At 49.1% G+C, this 19,882-nt stretch overlaps 34 non-coding genes across 34 annotated transcripts; all 34 read right to left on the minus strand.

Moving 5' to 3' along the window:
- Positions 1 to 280: 280 nt before the first annotated feature.
- Positions 281 to 354, minus strand: Trnan-guu (transfer RNA asparagine (anticodon GUU)). The gene has a single exon. It is a non-coding gene; the product is annotated as a tRNA-Asn (tRNA).
- A 318-nt stretch (positions 355 to 672) lies between these two features.
- Positions 673 to 744, minus strand: Trnat-cgu (transfer RNA threonine (anticodon CGU)). The gene has a single exon. It is a non-coding gene; the product is annotated as a tRNA-Thr (tRNA).
- A 689-nt stretch (positions 745 to 1,433) lies between these two features.
- Positions 1,434 to 1,507, minus strand: Trnan-guu (transfer RNA asparagine (anticodon GUU)). Its single transcript has one exon. It is a non-coding gene; the product is annotated as a tRNA-Asn (tRNA).
- A 318-nt stretch (positions 1,508 to 1,825) lies between these two features.
- On the minus strand, positions 1,826 to 1,897 carry Trnat-cgu (transfer RNA threonine (anticodon CGU)). Its single transcript has one exon. It is a non-coding gene; the product is annotated as a tRNA-Thr (tRNA).
- A 689-nt stretch (positions 1,898 to 2,586) lies between these two features.
- On the minus strand, positions 2,587 to 2,660 carry Trnan-guu (transfer RNA asparagine (anticodon GUU)). The gene has a single exon. It is a non-coding gene; the product is annotated as a tRNA-Asn (tRNA).
- A 318-nt stretch (positions 2,661 to 2,978) lies between these two features.
- On the minus strand, positions 2,979 to 3,050 carry Trnat-cgu (transfer RNA threonine (anticodon CGU)). Its single transcript has one exon. It is a non-coding gene; the product is annotated as a tRNA-Thr (tRNA).
- Positions 3,051 to 3,739: 689 nt separating this feature from the next.
- Positions 3,740 to 3,813, minus strand: Trnan-guu (transfer RNA asparagine (anticodon GUU)). The gene has a single exon. It is a non-coding gene; the product is annotated as a tRNA-Asn (tRNA).
- Positions 3,814 to 4,131: 318 nt separating this feature from the next.
- Trnat-cgu (transfer RNA threonine (anticodon CGU)) lies at positions 4,132 to 4,203 on the minus strand. Its single transcript has one exon. It is a non-coding gene; the product is annotated as a tRNA-Thr (tRNA).
- Positions 4,204 to 4,892: 689 nt separating this feature from the next.
- On the minus strand, positions 4,893 to 4,966 carry Trnan-guu (transfer RNA asparagine (anticodon GUU)). The gene has a single exon. It is a non-coding gene; the product is annotated as a tRNA-Asn (tRNA).
- Positions 4,967 to 5,284: 318 nt separating this feature from the next.
- Positions 5,285 to 5,356, minus strand: Trnat-cgu (transfer RNA threonine (anticodon CGU)). The gene has a single exon. It is a non-coding gene; the product is annotated as a tRNA-Thr (tRNA).
- Positions 5,357 to 6,045: 689 nt separating this feature from the next.
- Trnan-guu (transfer RNA asparagine (anticodon GUU)) lies at positions 6,046 to 6,119 on the minus strand. Its single transcript has one exon. It is a non-coding gene; the product is annotated as a tRNA-Asn (tRNA).
- Positions 6,120 to 6,437: 318 nt separating this feature from the next.
- Positions 6,438 to 6,509, minus strand: Trnat-cgu (transfer RNA threonine (anticodon CGU)). The gene has a single exon. It is a non-coding gene; the product is annotated as a tRNA-Thr (tRNA).
- Positions 6,510 to 7,492: 983 nt separating this feature from the next.
- Positions 7,493 to 7,566, minus strand: Trnan-guu (transfer RNA asparagine (anticodon GUU)). The gene has a single exon. It is a non-coding gene; the product is annotated as a tRNA-Asn (tRNA).
- Positions 7,567 to 7,884: 318 nt separating this feature from the next.
- Positions 7,885 to 7,956, minus strand: Trnat-cgu (transfer RNA threonine (anticodon CGU)). Its single transcript has one exon. It is a non-coding gene; the product is annotated as a tRNA-Thr (tRNA).
- Positions 7,957 to 8,645: 689 nt separating this feature from the next.
- Trnan-guu (transfer RNA asparagine (anticodon GUU)) lies at positions 8,646 to 8,719 on the minus strand. Its single transcript has one exon. It is a non-coding gene; the product is annotated as a tRNA-Asn (tRNA).
- A 318-nt stretch (positions 8,720 to 9,037) lies between these two features.
- On the minus strand, positions 9,038 to 9,109 carry Trnat-cgu (transfer RNA threonine (anticodon CGU)). Its single transcript has one exon. It is a non-coding gene; the product is annotated as a tRNA-Thr (tRNA).
- A 689-nt stretch (positions 9,110 to 9,798) lies between these two features.
- Trnan-guu (transfer RNA asparagine (anticodon GUU)) lies at positions 9,799 to 9,872 on the minus strand. Its single transcript has one exon. It is a non-coding gene; the product is annotated as a tRNA-Asn (tRNA).
- Positions 9,873 to 10,190: 318 nt separating this feature from the next.
- Positions 10,191 to 10,262, minus strand: Trnat-cgu (transfer RNA threonine (anticodon CGU)). Its single transcript has one exon. It is a non-coding gene; the product is annotated as a tRNA-Thr (tRNA).
- A 689-nt stretch (positions 10,263 to 10,951) lies between these two features.
- On the minus strand, positions 10,952 to 11,025 carry Trnan-guu (transfer RNA asparagine (anticodon GUU)). Its single transcript has one exon. It is a non-coding gene; the product is annotated as a tRNA-Asn (tRNA).
- Positions 11,026 to 11,343: 318 nt separating this feature from the next.
- Trnat-cgu (transfer RNA threonine (anticodon CGU)) lies at positions 11,344 to 11,415 on the minus strand. Its single transcript has one exon. It is a non-coding gene; the product is annotated as a tRNA-Thr (tRNA).
- A 689-nt stretch (positions 11,416 to 12,104) lies between these two features.
- On the minus strand, positions 12,105 to 12,178 carry Trnan-guu (transfer RNA asparagine (anticodon GUU)). The gene has a single exon. It is a non-coding gene; the product is annotated as a tRNA-Asn (tRNA).
- A 318-nt stretch (positions 12,179 to 12,496) lies between these two features.
- On the minus strand, positions 12,497 to 12,568 carry Trnat-cgu (transfer RNA threonine (anticodon CGU)). The gene has a single exon. It is a non-coding gene; the product is annotated as a tRNA-Thr (tRNA).
- A 1,014-nt stretch (positions 12,569 to 13,582) lies between these two features.
- Positions 13,583 to 13,656, minus strand: Trnan-guu (transfer RNA asparagine (anticodon GUU)). Its single transcript has one exon. It is a non-coding gene; the product is annotated as a tRNA-Asn (tRNA).
- A 318-nt stretch (positions 13,657 to 13,974) lies between these two features.
- Positions 13,975 to 14,046, minus strand: Trnat-cgu (transfer RNA threonine (anticodon CGU)). Its single transcript has one exon. It is a non-coding gene; the product is annotated as a tRNA-Thr (tRNA).
- Positions 14,047 to 14,734: 688 nt separating this feature from the next.
- On the minus strand, positions 14,735 to 14,808 carry Trnan-guu (transfer RNA asparagine (anticodon GUU)). The gene has a single exon. It is a non-coding gene; the product is annotated as a tRNA-Asn (tRNA).
- Positions 14,809 to 15,126: 318 nt separating this feature from the next.
- Trnat-cgu (transfer RNA threonine (anticodon CGU)) lies at positions 15,127 to 15,198 on the minus strand. The gene has a single exon. It is a non-coding gene; the product is annotated as a tRNA-Thr (tRNA).
- Positions 15,199 to 15,887: 689 nt separating this feature from the next.
- On the minus strand, positions 15,888 to 15,961 carry Trnan-guu (transfer RNA asparagine (anticodon GUU)). The gene has a single exon. It is a non-coding gene; the product is annotated as a tRNA-Asn (tRNA).
- Positions 15,962 to 16,279: 318 nt separating this feature from the next.
- On the minus strand, positions 16,280 to 16,351 carry Trnat-cgu (transfer RNA threonine (anticodon CGU)). The gene has a single exon. It is a non-coding gene; the product is annotated as a tRNA-Thr (tRNA).
- Positions 16,352 to 17,040: 689 nt separating this feature from the next.
- Trnan-guu (transfer RNA asparagine (anticodon GUU)) lies at positions 17,041 to 17,114 on the minus strand. Its single transcript has one exon. It is a non-coding gene; the product is annotated as a tRNA-Asn (tRNA).
- Positions 17,115 to 17,432: 318 nt separating this feature from the next.
- On the minus strand, positions 17,433 to 17,504 carry Trnat-cgu (transfer RNA threonine (anticodon CGU)). Its single transcript has one exon. It is a non-coding gene; the product is annotated as a tRNA-Thr (tRNA).
- Positions 17,505 to 18,192: 688 nt separating this feature from the next.
- Positions 18,193 to 18,266, minus strand: Trnan-guu (transfer RNA asparagine (anticodon GUU)). The gene has a single exon. It is a non-coding gene; the product is annotated as a tRNA-Asn (tRNA).
- A 318-nt stretch (positions 18,267 to 18,584) lies between these two features.
- Trnat-cgu (transfer RNA threonine (anticodon CGU)) lies at positions 18,585 to 18,656 on the minus strand. Its single transcript has one exon. It is a non-coding gene; the product is annotated as a tRNA-Thr (tRNA).
- Positions 18,657 to 19,237: 581 nt separating this feature from the next.
- On the minus strand, positions 19,238 to 19,311 carry Trnak-cuu (transfer RNA lysine (anticodon CUU)). The gene has a single exon. It is a non-coding gene; the product is annotated as a tRNA-Lys (tRNA).
- Positions 19,312 to 19,629: 318 nt separating this feature from the next.
- Trnat-cgu (transfer RNA threonine (anticodon CGU)) lies at positions 19,630 to 19,701 on the minus strand. Its single transcript has one exon. It is a non-coding gene; the product is annotated as a tRNA-Thr (tRNA).
- Between the last annotated feature and the right edge of the window lie 181 nt (positions 19,702 to 19,882).

The raw sequence follows: 19,882 nt of genomic DNA on the forward strand, positions 1-19,882 counted from the left end.
AGGCCCTGTCATATGGCACTCGCGACGTATACGCTCAAATTGAATGTAAATAAAACGTCTTTTGTAGTGGGCGTCGCTCCACTGCAGTGTCACACATGGTGAATAAATAGGAAAACAGTAGAACGTCTGTGTAGGGCCATGTTTTTACCTACAGTGCCACCTGCCTGAATGTGTATAAGCATCTGTGGCATCACTCCTTCGCAGCCAAATTGCCACACTAGCTGTGTATCTCTAACAAAGTTGATGTATGTCCTCACCTCGGTGACGGTTAAAACGATTTCGCCCCCGGGTGGGCTCGAACCACCAACCTTTCGGTTAACAGCCGAACGCGCTAGCCGATTGCGCCACGGAGGCGTTGACTTTGGCTCACTTGTGCTCTCTATATCAACGCAACTCGTACACATTCTGCAGGAATCTCGCAGAATGGTAGCATCTGCTTATGCCTCTTCACATGGATAACGTGCATGCACACTGTAGCGACGCTCATAAACGAATGACATTATACTACAAAATGCATACAAACCACTGTTCTGCCTATGCATTCAGAAAACCTCCTAGGCCAGTAGAATACTTGTCATAGGTTGTAGAACATCCCTTTCATTCAGTGTACTGCCATGTGATAGATATTGCTCGAGGTAGCTCCGCACGTTGCAGGAAAGATAAGAAAATGGATGCCTTCTGTGAGGTTCGAACTCACGACTCCTGTTTTACGAGACCAGTGCTCTACCACTGAGCTAAGAAGGCGGCAGCTTTGAATTTGCGAGCTATCCCCGAATTCTCACATCATCACACTGAATCTTGCAGCCCTCGACCAGATAATTGATTTGGCGCACTGCTGCTTCTGGGAGTGTCCACATTGCCGTTCTCCAAATCTCTCGACTGTTTCGCCCTTACGATCGGCGACGTCCGTCAGGCCACCAAACGTTTGCGGTCTGCAATTTCTTGTCCTAGTGCACAGCTTGTGGGATAACGTGGCTCGACTGCGAAATGCGCCTTTCGGCTCCACTCTCTGGCTACAGTTTGCTGTTGTTCACAGTGGCACTGGCGTTGCCCATGGGGCTTCATGTAAGGCGACTGCACGTCTCTCGGCCAACAGCGGCCTACTGCAGACCGACACTTAAGAGACACAAAATACAAATCGACATCGAGAGACAGGCCCTGTCATATGGCACTCGCGACGTATACGCTGAAATTGAATGTAAATAAAACGTCTTTTGTAGTGGGCGTCGCTCCACTGCAGTGTCACACATGGTGAATAAATAGGAAAACAGTAGAACGTCTGTGTAGGGCCATGTTTTTACCTACAGTGCCACCTGCCTGAATGTGTATAAGCATCTGTGGCGTCACTCCTTCGCAGCCAAATTGCCACACTAGCTGTGTATCTCTAACAAAGTTGATGTATGTCCTCACCTCGGTGACGGTTAAAACGATTTCGCCCCCGGGTGGGCTCGAACCACCAACCTTTCGGTTAACAGCCGAACGCGCTAGCCGATTGCGCCACGGAGGCGTTGACTTTGGCTCACTTGTGCTCTCTATATCAACGCAATTCGTACACATTCTGCAGGAATCTCGCAGAATGGTAGCATCTGCTTATGCCTCTTCACATGGATAACGTGCATGCACACTGTAGCGACGCTCATAAACGAATGACATTATACTACAAAATGCATACAAACCACTGTTCTGCCTATGCATTCAGAAAACCTCCTAGGCCAGTAGAATACTTGTCATAGGTTGTAGAACATCCCTTTCATTCAGTGTACTGCCATGTGATAGATATTGCTCGAGGTAGCTCCGCACGTTGCAGGAAAGTTAAGAAAATGGATGCCTTCTGTGAGGTTCGAACTCACGACTCCTGTTTCACGAGACCAGTGCTCTGCCACTGAGCTAAGAAGGCGGCAGCTTTGAATTTGCGAGCTATCCCCGAATTCTCACATCATTACACTGAATCTTCCAGCCCTCGACCAGATAATTGATTTGGCGCACTGCTGCTTCTGGGAGTGTCCACATTGCCGTTCTCCAAATCTCTCGACTGTTTCGCCCTTACGATCGGCGACGACCGTCAGGCCACCAAACGTTTGCGGTCTGCAATTTCTTGTCCTAGTGCACAGCTTGTGGGATAACGTGGCTCGACTGCGAAATGCGCCTTTCGGCTCCACTCTCTGGCTACAGTTTGCTGTTGTTCACAGTGGCACTGGCGTTGCCCATGGGGCTTCATGTAAGGCGACTGCACGTCTCTCGGCCAACAGCGGCCTACTGCAGACCGACACTTAAGAGACACAAAATACAAATCGACATCGAGAGACAGGCCCTGTCATATGGCACTCGCGACGTATACGCTGAAATTGAATGTAAATAAAACGTCTTTTGTAGTGGGCGTCGCACCACTGCAGTGTCACACATGGTGAATAAATAGGAAAACAGTAGAACGTCTGTGTAGGGCCATGTTTTTACCTACAGTGCCACCTGCCTGAATGTGTATAAGCATCTGTGGCATCACTCCTTCGCAGCCAAATTGCCACACTAGCTGTGTATCTCTAACAAAGTTGATGTATGTCCTCACCTCGGTGACGGTTAAAACGATTTCGCCCCCGGTTGGGCTCTAACCACCATCCTTTCGGTTAACAGCCGAACGCGCTAGCCGATTGCGCCACGGAGGCGTTGACTTTGGCTCACTTGTGCTCTCTATATCAACGCAATTCGTACACATTCTGCAGGAATCTCGCAGAATGGTAGCATCTGCTTATGCCTCTTCACATGGATAACGTGCATGCACACTGTAGCGACGCTCATAAACGAATGACATTATACTACAAAATGCATACAAACCACTGTTCTGCCTATGCATTCAGAAAACCTCCTAGGCCAGTAGAATACTTGTCATAGGTTGTAGAACATCCCTTTCATTCAGTGTACTGCCATGTGATAGATATTGCTCGAGGTAGCTCCGCACGTTGCAGGAAAGTTAAGAAAATGGATGCCTTCTGTGAGGTTCGAACTCACGACTCCTGTTTTACGAGACCAGTGCTCTACCACTGAGCTAAGAAGGCGGCAGCTTTGAATTTGCGAGCTATCCCCGAATTCTCACATCATCACACTGAATCTTGCAGCCCTCGACCAGATAATTGATTTGGCGCACTGCTGCTTCTGGGAGTGTCCACATTGCCGTTCTCCAAATCTCTCGACTGTTTCGCCCTTACGATCGGCGACGACCGTCAGGCCACCAAACGTTTGCGGTCTGCAATTTCTTGTCCTAGTGCACAGCTTGTGGGATAACGTGGCTCGACTGCGAAACGCGCCTTTCGGCTCCACTCTCTGGCTACAGTTTGCTGTTGTTCACAGTGGCACTGGCGTTGCCCATGGGGCTTCATGTAAGGCGACTGCACGTCTCTCGGCCAACAGCGGCCTACTGCAGACCGACACTTAAGAGACACAAAATACAAATCGACATCGAGAGACAGGCCCTGTCATATGGCACTCGCGACGTATACGCTGAAATTGAATGTAAATAAAACGTCTTTTGTAGTGGGCGTCGCTCCACTGCAGTGTCACACATGGTGAATAAATAGGAAAACAGTAGAACGTCTGTGTAGGGCCATGTTTTTACCTACAGTGCCACCTGCCTGAATGTGTATAAGCATCTGTGGCATCACTCCTTCGCAGCCAAATTGCCACACTAGCTGTGTATCTCTAACAAAGTTGATGTATTTCCTCACCTCGGTGACGGTTAAAACGATTTCGCCCCCGGGTGGGCTCTAACCACCATCCTTTCGGTTAACAGCCGAACGCGCTAGCCGATTGCGCCACGGAGGCGTTGACTTTGGCTCACTTGTGCTCTCTATATCAACGCAATTCGTACACATTCTGCAGGAATCTCGCAGAATGGTAGCATCTGCTTATGCCTCTTCACATGGATAACGTGCATGCACACTGTAGCGACGCTCATAAACGAATGACATTATACTACAAAATGCATACAAACCACTGTTCTGCCTATGCATTCAGAAAACCTCCTAGGCCAGTAGAATACTTGTCATAGGTTGTAGAACATCCCTTTCATTCAGTGTACTGCCATGTGATAGATATTGCTCGAGGTAGCTCCGCACGTTGCAGGAAAGTTAAGAAAATGGATGCCTTCTGTGAGGTTCGAACTCACGACTCCTGTTTCACGAGACCAGTGCTCTGCCACTGAGCTAAGAAGGCGGCAGCTTTGAATTTGCGAGCTATCCCCGAATTCTCACATCATTACACTGAATCTTCCAGCCCTCAACCAGATAATTGATTTGGCGCACTGCTGCTTCTGGGAGTGTCCACATTGCCGTTCTCCAAATCTCTCGACTGTTTCGCCCTTACGATCGGCGACGACCGTCAGGCCACCAAACGTTTGCGGTCTGCAATTTCTTGTCCTAGTGCACAGCTTGTGGGATAACGTGGCTCGACTGCGAAATGCGCCTTTCGGCTCCACTCTCTGGCTACAGTTTGCTGTTGTTCACAGTGGCACTGGCGTTGCCCATGGGGCTTCATGTAAGGCGACTGCACGTCTCTCGGCCAACAGCGGCCTACTGCAGACCGACACTTAAGAGACACAAAATACAAATCGACATCGAGAGACAGGCCCTGTCATATGGCACTCGCGACGTATACGCTGAAATTGAATGTAAATAAAACGTCTTTTGTAGTGGGCGTCGCACCACTGCAGTGTCACACATGGTGAATAAATAGGAAAACAGTAGAACGTCTGTGTAGGGCCATGTTTTTACCTACAGTGCCACCTGCCTGAATGTGTATAAGCATCTGTGGCATCACTCCTTCGCAGCCAAATTGCCACACTAGCTGTGTATCTCTAACAAAGTTGATGTATGTCCTCACCTCGGTGACGGTTAAAACGATTTCGCCCCCGGTTGGGCTCTAACCACCATCCTTTCGGTTAACAGCCGAACGCGCTAGCCGATTGCGCCACGGAGGCGTTGACTTTGGCTCACTTGTGCTCTCTATATCAACGCAATTCGTACACATTCTGCAGGAATCTCGCAGAATGGTAGCATCTGCTTATGCCTCTTCACATGGATAACGTGCATGCACACTGTAGCGACGCTCATAAACGAATGACATTATACTACAAAATGCATACAAACCACTGTTCTGCCTATGCATTCAGAAAACCTCCTAGGCCAGTAGAATACTTGTCATAGGTTGTAGAACATCCCTTTCATTCAGTGTACTGCCATGTGATAGATATTGCTCGAGGTAGCTCCGCACGTTGCAGGAAAGTTAAGAAAATGGATGCCTTCTGTGAGGTTCGAACTCACGACTCCTGTTTTACGAGACCAGTGCTCTACCACTGAGCTAAGAAGGCGGCAGCTTTGAATTTGCGAGCTATCCCCGAATTCTCACATCATCACACTGAATCTTGCAGCCCTCGACCAGATAATTGATTTGGCGCACTGCTGCTTCTGGGAGTGTCCACATTGCCGTTCTCCAAATCTCTCGACTGTTTCGCCCTTACGATCGGCGACGACCGTCAGGCCACCAAACGTTTGCGGTCTGCAATTTCTTGTCCTAGTGCACAGCTTGTGGGATAACGTGGCTCGACTGCGAAATGCGCCTTTCGGCTCCACTCTCTGGCTACAGTTTGCTGTTGTTCACAGTGGCACTGGCGTTGCCCATGGGGCTTCATGTAAGGCGACTGCACGTCTCTCGGCCAACAGCGGACTACTGCAGACCGACACTTAAGAGACACAAAATACAAATCGACATCGAGAGACAGGCCCTGTCATATGGCACTCGCGACGTATACGCTCAAACTGAATGTAAATAAAACGTCTTTGGTAGTGGGCGTCACTCCACTGCAGTGTCACACATGGTGAATAAACAGGAAAACAGTAGAACATCTGTGTAGGGCCATGTTTTTACCTACAGTGCCACCTGCCTGAATGTGTATAAGCATCTGTGGCATCACTCCTTCGCAGCCAAATTGCCACACTAGCTGTGTATCTCTAACAAAGTTGATGTATGTCCTCACCTCGGTGACGGTTAAAACGATTTTGCCCCCGGGTGGGCTCGAACCACCAACCTTTCGGTTAACAGCCGAACGCGCTAGCCGATTGCGCCACGGAGGCGTTGACTTTGGCTCACTTGTGCTCTCTATATCAACGCAATTCGTACACATTCTGCAGGAATCTCGCAGAATGGTAGCATCTGCTTATGCCTCTTCACATGGATAACGTGCATGCACACTGTAGCGACGCTCATAAACGAATGACATTATACTACAAAATGCATACAAACCACTGTTCTGCCTATGCATTCAGAAAACCTCCTAGGCCAGTAGAATGCTTGTCATAGGTTGAAGAACATCCCTTTCATTCAGTGTACTGCCATGTGATAGATATTGCTCGAGGTAGCTCCGCACGTTGCAGGAAAGTTAAGAAAATGGATGCCTTCTGTGAGGTTCGAACTCACGACTCCTGTTTTACGAGACCAGTGCTCTACCACTGAGCTAAGAAGGCGGCAGCTTTGAATTTGCGAGCTATCCCCGAATTCTCACATCATCACACTGAATCTTGCAGCCCTCGACCAGATAATTGATTTGGCGCACTGCTGCTTCTGGGAGTGTCCACATTGCCGTTCTCCAAATCTCTCGACTGTTTCGCCCTTACGATCGGCGACGACCGTCAGGCCACCAAAAGTTTGCGGTCTGCAATTTCTTGTCCTAGTGCACAGCTTGTGGGATAACGTGGCTCGACTGCGAAATGCGCCTTTCGGCTCCACTCTCTGGCTACAGTTTGCTGTTGTTCACAGTGGCACTGGCGTTGCCCATGGGGCTTCATGTAAGGCGACTGCACGTCGCTCGGCCAACAGCGGCCTACTGCAGACCGACACTTAAGAGACACAACATACAAATCGACATCGAGAGACAGGCCCTGTCATATGGCACTCGCGACGTATACGCTGAAATTGAATGTAAATAAAACGTCTTTTGTAGTGGGCGTCGCTCCACTGCAGTGTCACACATGGTGAATAAATAGAAAAACAGTAGAACACCTGTGTTGGGCCATGTTTCTACCTACAGTGCCACCTGACTGAATGTGTATAAGCATCTGTGGCATCACTCCTTCGCAGCCAAATTGCCACTGCACGTCGCTCGGCCAACAGCGGCCTACTGCAGACCGACACTTAAGAGACACAAAATACAAATCGACATCGAGAGACAGGCCCTGTCATATGGCACTCGCGACGTATACGCTCAAACTGAATGTAAATAAAACGTCTTTGGTAGTGGGCGTCACTCCACTGCAGTGTCACACATGGTGAATAAATAGGAAAACAGTAGAACATCTGTGTAGGGCCATGTTTTTACCTACAGTGCCACCTGCCTGAATGTGTATAAGCATCTGTGGCATCACTCCTTCGCAGCCAAATTGCCACACTAGCTGTGTATCTCTAACAAAGTTGATGTATGTCCTCACCTCGGTGACGGTTAAAACGATTTCGCCCCCGGGTGGGCTCGAACCGCCAACCTTTCGGTTAACAGCCGAACGCGCTAGCCGATTGCGCCACGGAGGCGTTGACTTTGGCTCACTTGTGCTCTCTATATCAACGCAATTCGTACACATTCTGCAGGAATCTCGCAGAATGGTAGCATCTGCTTATGCCTCTTCACATGGATAACGTGCATGCACACTGTAGCGACGCTCATAAACGAATGACATTATACTACAAAATGCATACAAACCACTGTTCTGCCTATGCATTCAGAAAAGCTCCTAGGCCAGTAGAATGCTTGTCATAGGTTGAAGAACATCCCTTTCATTCAGTGTACTGCCATGTGATAGATATTGCTCGAGGTAGCTCCGCACGTTGCAGGAAAGTTAAATAAATGGATGCCTTCTGTGAGGTTCGAACTCACGACTCCTGTTTTACGAGACCAGTGCTCTACCACTGAGCTAAGAAGGCGGCAGCTTTGAATTTGCGAGCTATCCCCGAATTCTCACATCATCACACTGAATCTTGCAGCCCTCGACCAGATAATTGATTTGGCGCACTGCTGCTTCTGGGAGTGTCCACATTGCCGTTCTCCAAATCTCTCGACTGTTTCGCCCTTACGATCGGCGACGACCGTCAGGCCACCAAACGTTTGCGGTCTGCAATTTCTTGTCCTAGTGCACAGCTTGTGGGATAACGTGGCTCGACTGCGAAATGCGCCTTTCGGCTCCACTCTCTGGCTACAGTTTGCTGTTGTTCACAGTGGCACTGGCGTTGCCCATGGGGCTTCATGTAAGGCGACTGCACGTCTCTCGGCCAACAGCGGCCTACTGCAGACCGACACTTAAGAGACACAAAATACAAATCGACATCGAGAGACAGGCCCTGTCATATGGCACTCGCGACGTATACGCTCAAATTGAATGTAAATAAAACGTCTTTTGTAGTGGGCGTCGCTCCACTGCAGTGTCACACATGGTGAATAAATAGGAAAACAGTAGAACGTCTGTGTAGGGCCATGTTTTTACCTACAGTGCCACCTGCCTGAATGTGTATAAGCATCTGTGGCATCACTCCTTCGCAGCCAAATTGCCACACTAGCTGTGTATCTCTAACAAAGTTGATGTATGTCCTCACCTCGGTGACGGTTAAAACGATTTCGCCCCCGGGTGGGCTCGAACCACCAACCTTTCGGTTAACAGCCGAACGCGCTAGCCGATTGCGCCACGGAGGCGTTGACTTTGGCTCACTTGTGCTCTCTATATCAACGCAATTCGTACACATTCTGCAGGAATCTCGCAGAATGGTAGCATCTGCTTATGCCTCTTCACATGGATAACGTGCATGCACACTGTAGCGACGCTCATAAACGAATGACATTATACTACAAAATGCATACAAACCACTGTTCTGCCTATGCATTCAGAAAACCTCCTAGGCCAGTAGAATACTTGTCATAGGTTGTAGAACATCCCTTTCATTCAGTGTACTGCCATGTGATAGATATTGCTCGAGGTAGCTCCGCACGTTGCAGGAAAGATAAGAAAATGGATGCCTTCTGTGAGGTTCGAACTCACGACTCCTGTTTTACGAGACCAGTGCTCTACCACTGAGCTAAGAAGGCGGCAGCTTTGAATTTGCGAGTTATCCCCGAATTCTCACATCATCACACTGAATCTTGCAGCCCTCGACCAGATAATTGATTTGGCGCACTGCTGCTTCTGGGAGTGTCCACATTGCCGTTCTCCAAATCTCTCGACTGTTTCGCCCTTACGATCGGCGACGTCCGTCAGGCCACCAAACGTTTGCGGTCTGCAATTTCTTGTCCTAGTGCACAGCTTGTGGGATAACGTGGCTCGACTGCGAAATGCGCCTTTCGGCTCCACTCTCTGGCTACAGTTTGCTGTTGTTCACAGTGGCACTGGCGTTGCCCATGGGGCTTCATGTAAGGCGACTGCACGTCTCTCGGCCAACAGCGGCCTACTGCAGACCGACACTTAAGAGACACAAAATACAAATCGACATCGAGAGACAGGCCCTGTCATATGGCACTCGCGACGTATACGCTGAAATTGAATGTAAATAAAACGTCTTTTGTAGTGGGCGTCGCTCCACTGCAGTGTCACACATGGTGAATAAATAGGAAAACAGTAGAACGTCTGTGTAGGGCCATGTTTTTACCTACAGTGCCACCTGCCTGAATGTGTATAAGCATCTGTGGCGTCACTCCTTCGCAGCCAAATTGCCACACTAGCTGTGTATCTCTAACAAAGTTGATGTATGTCCTCACCTCGGTGACGGTTAAAACGATTTCGCCCCCGGGTGGGCTCGAACCACCAACCTTTCGGTTAACAGCCGAACGCGCTAGCCGATTGCGCCACGGAGGCGTTGACTTTGGCTCACTTGTGCTCTCTATATCAACGCAATTCGTACACATTCTGCAGGAATCTCGCAGAATGGTAGCATCTGCTTATGCCTCTTCACATGGATAACGTGCATGCACACTGTAGCGACGCTCATAAACGAATGACATTATACTACAAAATGCATACAAACCACTGTTCTGCCTATGCATTCAGAAAACCTCCTAGGCCAGTAGAATACTTGTCATAGGTTGTAGAACATCCCTTTCATTCAGTGTACTGCCATGTGATAGATATTGCTCGAGGTAGCTCCGCACGTTGCAGGAAAGTTAAGAAAATGGATGCCTTCTGTGAGGTTCGAACTCACGACTCCTGTTTCACGAGACCAGTGCTCTGCCACTGAGCTAAGAAGGCGGCAGCTTTGAATTTGCGAGCTATCCCCGAATTCTCACATCATTACACTGAATCTTCCAGCCCTCGACCAGATAATTGATTTGGCGCACTGCTGCTTCTGGGAGTGTCCACATTGCCGTTCTCCAAATCTCTCGACTGTTTCGCCCTTACGATCGGCGACGACCGTCAGGCCACCAAACGTTTGCGGTCTGCAATTTCTTGTCCTAGTGCACAGCTTGTGGGATAACGTGGCTCGACTGCGAAATGCGCCTTTCGGCTCCACTCTCTGGCTACAGTTTGCTGTTGTTCACAGTGGCACTGGCGTTGCCCATGGGGCTTCATGTAAGGCGACTGCACGTCTCTCGGCCAACAGCGGCCTACTGCAGACCGACACTTAAGAGACACAAAATACAAATCGACATCGAGAGACAGGCCCTGTCATATGGCACTCGCGACGTATACGCTGAAATTGAATGTAAATAAAACGTCTTTTGTAGTGGGCGTCGCACCACTGCAGTGTCACACATGGTGAATAAATAGGAAAACAGTAGAACGTCTGTGTAGGGCCATGTTTTTACCTACAGTGCCACCTGCCTGAATGTGTATAAGCATCTGTGGCATCACTCCTTCGCAGCCAAATTGCCACACTAGCTGTGTATCTCTAACAAAGTTGATGTATGTCCTCACCTCGGTGACGGTTAAAACGATTTCGCCCCCGGTTGGGCTCTAACCACCATCCTTTCGGTTAACAGCCGAACGCGCTAGCCGATTGCGCCACGGAGGCGTTGACTTTGGCTCACTTTTGCTCTCTATATCAACGCAATTCGTACACATTCTGCAGGAATCTCGCAGAATGGTAGCATCTGCTTATGCCTCTTCACATGGATAACGTGCATGCACACTGTAGCGACGCTCATAAACGAATGACATTATACTACAAAATGCATACAAACCACTGTTCTGCCTATGCATTCAGAAAACCTCCTAGGCCAGTAGAATACTTGTCATGGGTTGTAGAACATCCCTTTCATTCAGTGTACTGCCATGTGATAGATATTGCTCGAGGTAGCTCCGCACGTTGCAGGAAAGTTAAGAAAATGGATGCCTTCTGTGAGGTTCGAACTCACGACTCCTGTTTTACGAGACCAGTGCTCTACCACTGAGCTAAGAAGGCGGCAGCTTTGAATTTGCGAGCTATCCCCGAATTCTCACATCATCACACTGAATCTTGCAGCCCTCGACCAGATAATTGATTTGGCGCACTGCTGCTTCTGGGAGTGTCCACATTGCCGTTCTCCAAATCTCTCGACTGTTTCGCCCTTACGATCGGCGACGACCGTCAGGCCACCAAACGTTTGCGGTCTGCAATTTCTTGTCCTAGTGCACAGCTTGTGGGATAACGTGGCTCGACTGCGAAACGCGCCTTTCGGCTCCACTCTCTGGCTACAGTTTGCTGTTGTTCACAGTGGCACTGGCGTTGCCCATGGGGCTTCATGTAAGGCGACTGCACGTCTCTCGGCCAACAGCGGCCTACTGCAGACCGACACTTAAGAGACACAAAATACAAATCGACATCGAGAGACAGGCCCTGTCATATGGCACTCGCGACGTATACGCTGAAATTGAATGTAAATAAAACGTCTTTTGTAGTGGGCGTCGCTCCACTGCAGTGTCACACATGGTGAATAAATAGGAAAACAGTAGAACGTCTGTGTAGGGCCATGTTTTTACCTACAGTGCCACCTGCCTGAATGTGTATAAGCATCTGTGGCATCACTCCTTCGCAGCCAAATTGCCACACTAGCTGTGTATCTCTAACAAAGTTGATGTATTTCCTCACCTCGGTGACGGTTAAAACGATTTCGCCCCCGGGTGGGCTCTAACCACCATCCTTTCGGTTAACAGCCGAACGCGCTAGCCGATTGCGCCACGGAGGCGTTGACTTTGGCTCACTTGTGCTCTCTATATCAACGCAATTCGTACACATTCTGCAGGAATCTCGCAGAATGGTAGCATCTGCTTATGCCTCTTCACATGGATAACGTGCATGCACACTGTAGCGACGCTCATAAACGAATGACATTATACTACAAAATGCATACAAACCACTGTTCTGCCTATGCATTCAGAAAACCTCCTAGGCCAGTAGAATACTTGTCATAGGTTGTAGAACATCCCTTTCATTCAGTGTACTGCCATGTGATAGATATTGCTCGAGGTAGCTCCGCACGTTGCAGGAAAGTTAAGAAAATGGATGCCTTCTGTGAGGTTCGAACTCACGACTCCTGTTTCACGAGACCAGTGCTCTGCCACTGAGCTAAGAAGGCGGCAGATTTGAATTTGCGAGCTATCCCCGAATTCTCACATCATTACACTGAATCTTCCAGCCCTCAACCAGATAATTGATTTGGCGCACTGCTGCTTCTGGGAGTGTCCACATTGCCGTTCTCCAAATCTCTCGACTGTTTCGCCCTTACGATCGGCGACGACCGTCAGGCCACCAAACGTTTGCGGTCTGCAATTTCTTGTCCTAGTGCACAGCTTGTGGGATAACGTGGCTCGACTGCGAAATGCGCCTTTCGGCTCCACTCTCTGGCTACAGTTTGCTGTTGTTCACAGTGGCACTGGCGTTGCCCATGGGGCTTCATGTAAGGCGACTGCACGTCTCTCGGCCAACAGCGGCCTACTGCAGACCGACACTTAAGAGACACAAAATACAAATCGACATCGAGAGACAGGCCCTGTCATATGGCACTCGCGACGTATACGCTGAAATTGAATGTAAATAAAACGTCTTTTGTAGTGGGCGTCGCACCACTGCAGTGTCACACATGGTGAATAAATAGGAAAACAGTAGAACGTCTGTGTAGGGCCATGTTTTTACCTACAGTGCCACCTGCCTGAATGTGTATAAGCATCTGTGGCATCACTCCTTCGCAGCCAAATTGCCACACTAGCTGTGTATCTCTAACAAAGTTGATGTATGTCCTTCCCTCGGCCAACAGCGGCCTACTGCAGACTGACACTTAAGAGACACAAAATACAAATCGACATCGAGAGACAGGCCCTGTCATATGGCACCGCGACGTGTACGCTTAAATTGAATGTAAATAAAACGTCTTTTGTAGTGGGCGTCGCTCCACTGCAGTGTCACACATGGTGAATAAATTGGAAAACAGTAGAACGTCTGTGTAGGGCCATGTTTTTACCTACAGTGCCACTCGCCTGAATGTGTATAAGCATCTGTTTCATCACTCCTTCGCAGCCAAATTGCCACACTAGCTGTGTATCTCTAACAAAGTTGATGTATGTCCTCACCTAGGTGACGGTTAAAACTATTTCGCCCCCGGGTGGGCTCGAACCACCAACCTTTCGGTTAACAGCCGAACGCGCTAGCCGATTGCGCCACGGTGGCGTCGATTTTGGCTCACTTTTGCTCTCTATATCAACGCAATTCGTACACATTCTGCAGGAATCTCGCAGAATGGTAGCATCTGCTTATGCCTCTTCACATGGATAACGTGCATGCACACTGTAGCGACGCTCATAAACGAATGACATTATACTACAAAATGCTTACAAACCACTGTTCTGCCTATGCATTCAGAAAACCTCCTAGGCCAGTAGAATACTTGACATAGGTTGTAGAACATCCCTTTCATTCAGTGTACTGCCATGTGATAGATATTGCTCGAGGTAGCTCCGCACGTTGCAGGAAAGTTAAAAAAATGGATGCCTTCTGTGAGGTTCGAACTCACGACTCTTGGTTTACGAGACCAGTGCTCTACCACTGAGCTAAGAAGGCGGCAGCTTAGAATTTGCGAGCTATCCCCGAATTCTCACTTCATCACACTGAATCTTGCAGCCCTCGACCAGATAATTGATTTGGCGCACTGCTGCTGCTGGGAGTGTCCACATTGCCGTTCTCCAAATCTCTCGACAGTTTCGCCCTTACGATCGGCGACGACCGTCAGGCCACCAAAAGTTTGCGGTCTGCAATTTCTTGTCCTAGTGCACAGCTTGTGGGATAACGTGGCTCGACTGCGAAATGCGCCTTTCGGCTCCACTCTCTGGCTACAGTTTGCTGTTGTTCACAGTGGCACTGGCGTTGCCCATGGGGCTTCATGTAAGGCGACTGCACGTCGCTCGGCCAACAGCGGCCTACTGCAGACCGACACTTAAGAGACACAAAATACAAATCGACATCGAGAGACAGGCCCTGTCATATGGCACCGCGACGTGTACGCTTAAATTGAATGTAAATAAAACGTCTCTTGTAGTGGGCGTCGCTCCACTGCAGTGTCACACATGGTGAATAAATAGGAAAACAGTAGAACGTCTGTGTAGGGCCATGTTTTTACCTACAGTGCCACTCGCCTGAATGTGTATAAGCATCTGTTTCAACACTCCTTCGCAGCCAAATTGCCACACTAGCTGTGTATCTCTAACAAAGTTGATGTATGTCCTCACCTCGGTGACGGTTAAAACGATTTCGCCCCCGGGTGGGCTCGAACCACCAACCTTTCGGTTAACAGCCGAACGCGCTAGCCGATTGCGCCACGGAGGCGTTGACTTTGGCTCACTTGTGCTCTCTATATCAACGCAATTCGTACACATTCTGCAGGAATCTCGCAGAATGGTAGCATCTGCTTATGCCTCTTCACATGGATAACGTGCATGCACACTGTAGCGACGCTCATAAACGAATGACATTATACTACAAAATGCATACAAACCACTGTTCTCCCTATGCATTCAGAAAACCTCCTAGGCCAGTACAATACTTGACATAGGTTGTAGAACATCCCTTTCATTCAGTGTACTGCCATGTGATAGATATTGCTCGAGGTAGCTCCGCACGTTGCAGGAAAGTTAAAAAAATGGATGCCTTCTGTGAGGTTCGAACTCACGACTCCTGGTTTACGAGACCAGTGCTCTACCACTGAGCTAAGAAGGCGGCACCTTTGAAATTGCGAGCTATCCCCGAATTCTCACTTCATCACACTGAATCTTGCAGCCCTCGACCAGATAATTGATTTGGCGCACTGCTGCTGCTGGGAGTGTCCACATTGCCATTCTCCAAATCTCTCGACTGTTTCGCCCTTACGATCGGCGACGACCGTCAGGCCACCAAAAGTTGGCGGTCTGCAATTTCTTGTCCTAGTGCACAGCTTGTGGGATAACGTGGCTCGACTGCGAAATGCGCCTTTCGGCTCCACTCTCTGGCTACAGTTTGCTGTTGTTCACAGTGGCACTGGCGTTGCCCATGGGGCTTCATGTAAGGCGACTGCACGTCGCTCGGCCAACAGCGGCCTACTGCAGACCGACACTTAAGAGACACAAAATACAAATCGACATCGAGAGACAGGCCCTGTCATATGGCACTCGCGACGTATACGCTCAAATTGAATGTAAATAAAACGTCTTTTGTAGTGGGCGTCGCTCCACTGCAGTGTCACACATGGTGAATAAATAGGAAAACAGTAGAACGTCTGTGTAGGGCCATGTTTTTACCTACAGTGCCACCTGCCTGAATGTGTATAAGCATCTGTGGCGTCACTCCTTCGCAGCCAAATTGCCACACTAGCTGTGTATCTCTAACAAAGTTGATGTATGTCCTCACCTCGGTGACGGTTAAAACGATTTCGCCCCCGGGTGGGCTCGAATCTCCAACCTTTCGGTTAACAGCCGAACGCGCTAGCCGATTGCGCCACGGAGGCGTTGACTTTGGCCCACTTGTGCTCTCTATATCAACGCAATTCGTACACATTCTGCAGGAATCTCGCAGAATGGTAGCATCTGCTTATGCCTCTTCACATGGATAACGTGCATGCACACTGTAGCGACGCTCATAAACGAATGACATTATACTACAAAATGCATACAAACCACTGTTCTCCCTATGCATTCAGAAAACCTCCTAGGCCAGTACAATACTTGACATACGTTGTAGAACATCCCTTTCATTCAGTGTACTGCCATGTGATAGATATTGCTCGAGGTAGCTCCGCACGTTGCAGGAAAGTTAAAAAAATGGATGCCTTCTGTGAGGTTCGAACTCACGACTCCTGGTTTACGAGACCAGTGCTCTACCACTGAGCTAAGAAGGCGGCACCTTTGAATTTGCGAGCTATCCCCGAATTCTCACTTCATCACACTGAATCTTGCAGCCCTCGACCAGATAATTGATTTGGCGCACTGCTGCTGCTGGGAGTGTCCACATTGCCATTCTCCAAATCTCTCGACTGTTTCGCCCTTACGATCGGCGACGACCGTCAGGCCACCAAAAGTTGGCGGTCTGCAATTTCTTGTCCTAGTGCACAGCTTGTGGGATAACGTGGCTCGACTGCGAAATGCGCCTTTCGGCTCCACTCTCTGGCTACAGTTTGCTGTTGTTCACAGTGGCACTGGCGTTGCCCATGGGGCTTCATGTAAGGCGACTGCACGTCGCTCGGCCAACAGCGGCCTACTGCAGACCGACACTTAAGAGACACAAAATACAAATCGACATCGAGAGACAGGCCCTGTCATATGGCACTCGCGACGTATACGCTCAAATTGAATGTAAATAAAACGTCTTTTGTAGTGGGCGTCGCTCCACTGCAGTGTCACACATGGTGAATAAATAGGAAAACAGTAGAACGTCTGTGTAGGGCCATGTTTTTACCTACAGTGCCAACTGCCTGAATGTGTATAAGCATCTGTGGCATCACTCCTTCGCAGCCAAATTGCCACACTAGCTGTGTATCTCTGACAAGGTTGATGTATGTCCTCACCTCGGTGACGGTTAAAACGATTTCGCCCCCGGGTGGGCTCGAATCTCCAACCTTTCGGTTAACAGCCGAACGCGCTAGCCGATTGCGCCACGGAGGCGTTGACTTTGGCCCACTTGTGCTCTCTATATCAACGCAATTCGTACACATTCTGCAGGAATCTCGCAGAATGGTAGCATCTGCTTATGCCTCTTCACATGGATAACGTGCATGCACACTGTAGCGACGCTCATAAACGAATGACATTATACTATAAAATGCATACAAACCACTGTTCTGCCTATGCATTCAGAAAACCTCCTAGGCCAGTAGAATACTTGACATAGGTTGTAGAACATCCCTTTCATTCAGTGTACTGCCATGTGATAGATATTGCTCGAGGTAGCTCCGCACGTTGCAGGAAAGTTAAAAAAATGGATGCCTTCTGTGAGGTTCGAACTCACGACTCTTGGTTTACGAGACCAGTGCTCTACCACTGAGCTAAGAAGGCGGCAGCTTAGAATTTGCGAGCTATCCCCGAATTCTCACTTCATCACACTGAATCTTGCAGCCCTCGACCAGATAATTGATTTGGCGCACTGCTGCTGCTGGGAGTGTCCACATTGCCGTTCTCCAAATCTCTCGACAGTTTCGCCCTTACGATCGGCGACGACCGTCAGGCCACCAAAAGTTTGCGGTCTGCAATTTCTTGTCCTAGTGCACAGCTTGTGGGATAACGTGGCTCGACTGCGAAATGCGCCTTTCGGCTCCACTCTCTGGCTACAGTTTGCTGTTGTTCACAGTGGCACTGGCGTTGCCCATGGGGCTTCATGTAAGGCGACTGCACGTCGCTCGGCCAACAGCGGCCTACTGCAGACCGACACTTAAGAGACACAAAATACAAATCGACATCGAGAGACAGGCCCTGTCATATGGCACCGCGACGTGTACGCTTAAATTGAATGTAAATAAAACGTCTCTTGTAGTGGGCGTCGCTCCACTGCAGTGTCACACATGGTGAATAAATAGGAAAACAGTAGAACGTCTGTGTAGGGCCATGTTTTTACCTACAGTGCCACTCGCCTGAATGTGTATAAGCATCTGTTTCATCACTCCTTCGCAGCCAAATTGCCACACTAGCTGTGTATCTCTAACAAAGTTGATGTATGTCCTCACCTCGGTGACGGTTAAAACGATTTCGCCCCCGGGTGGGCTCGAACCACCAACCTTTCGGTTAACAGCCGAACGCGCTAGCCGATTGCGCCACGGAGGCGTTGACTTTGGCTCACTTGTGCTCTCTATATCAACGCAATTCGTACACATTCTGCAGGAATCTCGCAGAATGGTAGCATCTGCTTATGCCTCTTCACATGGATAACGTGCATGCACACTGTAGCGACGCTCATAAACGAATGACATTATACTACAAAATGCATACAAACCACTGTTCTCCCTATGCATTCAGAAAACCTCCTAGGCCAGTACAATACTTGACATAGGTTGTAGAACATCCCTTTCATTCAGTGTACTGCCATGTGATAGATATTGCTCGAGGTAGCTCCGCACGTTGCAGGAAAGTTAAAAAAATGGATGCCTTCTGTGAGGTTCGAACTCACGACTCCTGGTTTACGAGACCAGTGCTATACCACTGAGCTAAGAAGGCGGCACCTTTGAATTTGCGAGCTATCCCCGAATTCTCACTTCATCACACTGAATCTTGCAGCCCTCGACCAGATAATTGATTTGGCGCACTGCTGCTGCTGGGAGTGTCCACATTGCCATTCTCCAAATCTCTCGACTGTTTCGCCCTTACGATCGGCGACGACCGTCAGGCCACCAAAAGTTGGCGGTCTGCAATTTCTTGTCCTAGTGCACAGCTTGTGGGATAACGTGGCTCGACTGCGAAATGCGCCTTTCGGCTCCACTCTCTGGCTACAGTTTGCTGTTGTTCACAGTGGCACTGGCGTTGCCCATGGGGCTTCATGTAAGGCGACTGCACGTCTCTCGGCCAACAGCGGCCTACTGCAGACCGACACTTAAGAGACACAAAATACAAATCGACATCGAGAGACAGGCCCTGTCATATGGCACTCGCGACGTATACGCTCAAATTGAATGTGCCACCTGCCTGAATGTGTATAAGCATCTGTGGCATCACTCCTTCGCAGCCAAATTGCCACACTAGCTGTGTATCCCTAACAAAGTTGATGTATGTCCTCACCTCGGTGACGGTTAAAACGATTTCGCCCCCGGGTTGGCTCGAACCACCAACCTTTCGGTTAAGATCCGAACGCGCTAGCCGATTGCGCCACGGAGGCGTTGACTTTGGCTTACTTGTGCTCTCTATATCAACGCAATTCGTACACATTCTGCAGGAATCTCGCAGAATGGTAGCATCTGCTTATGCCTCTTCACATGGATAACGTGCATGCACACTGTAGCGACGCTCATAAACGAATGACATTATACTACAAAATGCATACAAACCACTGTTCTGCCTATGCATTCAGAAAACCTCCTAGGCCAGTAGAATACTTGACATAGGTTGTAGAACATCCCTTTCATTCAGTGTACTGCCATGTGATAGATATTGCTCGAGGTAGCTCAGCACGTAGCAGGAAAGTTAAAAAAATGGATGCCATCGGTGAGGTTCGAACTCACGACTCCTGGTTTACGAGACCAGTGCTCTACCACTAAGCTAAGAAGGCGGCAGCTTTGAATTTTCGAGCTATCCCCGAATTCTCACTTCATCACACTGAATCTTGCAGCCCTCGACCAGATAATTGATTTGGCGCACTGCTGCTGCTGGGAGTGTCCACATTGCCGTTCTCCAAATCTCTCGACTGTTTCGCCCTTACGATCGGCGACGACCGTCAGGCCACCAAAATT

Source organism: Schistocerca gregaria, chromosome 5, assembly GCF_023897955.1.
Source record: "Schistocerca gregaria isolate iqSchGreg1 chromosome 5, iqSchGreg1.2, whole genome shotgun sequence".
Taxonomy (NCBI): domain Eukaryota; kingdom Metazoa; phylum Arthropoda; class Insecta; order Orthoptera; family Acrididae; genus Schistocerca; species Schistocerca gregaria.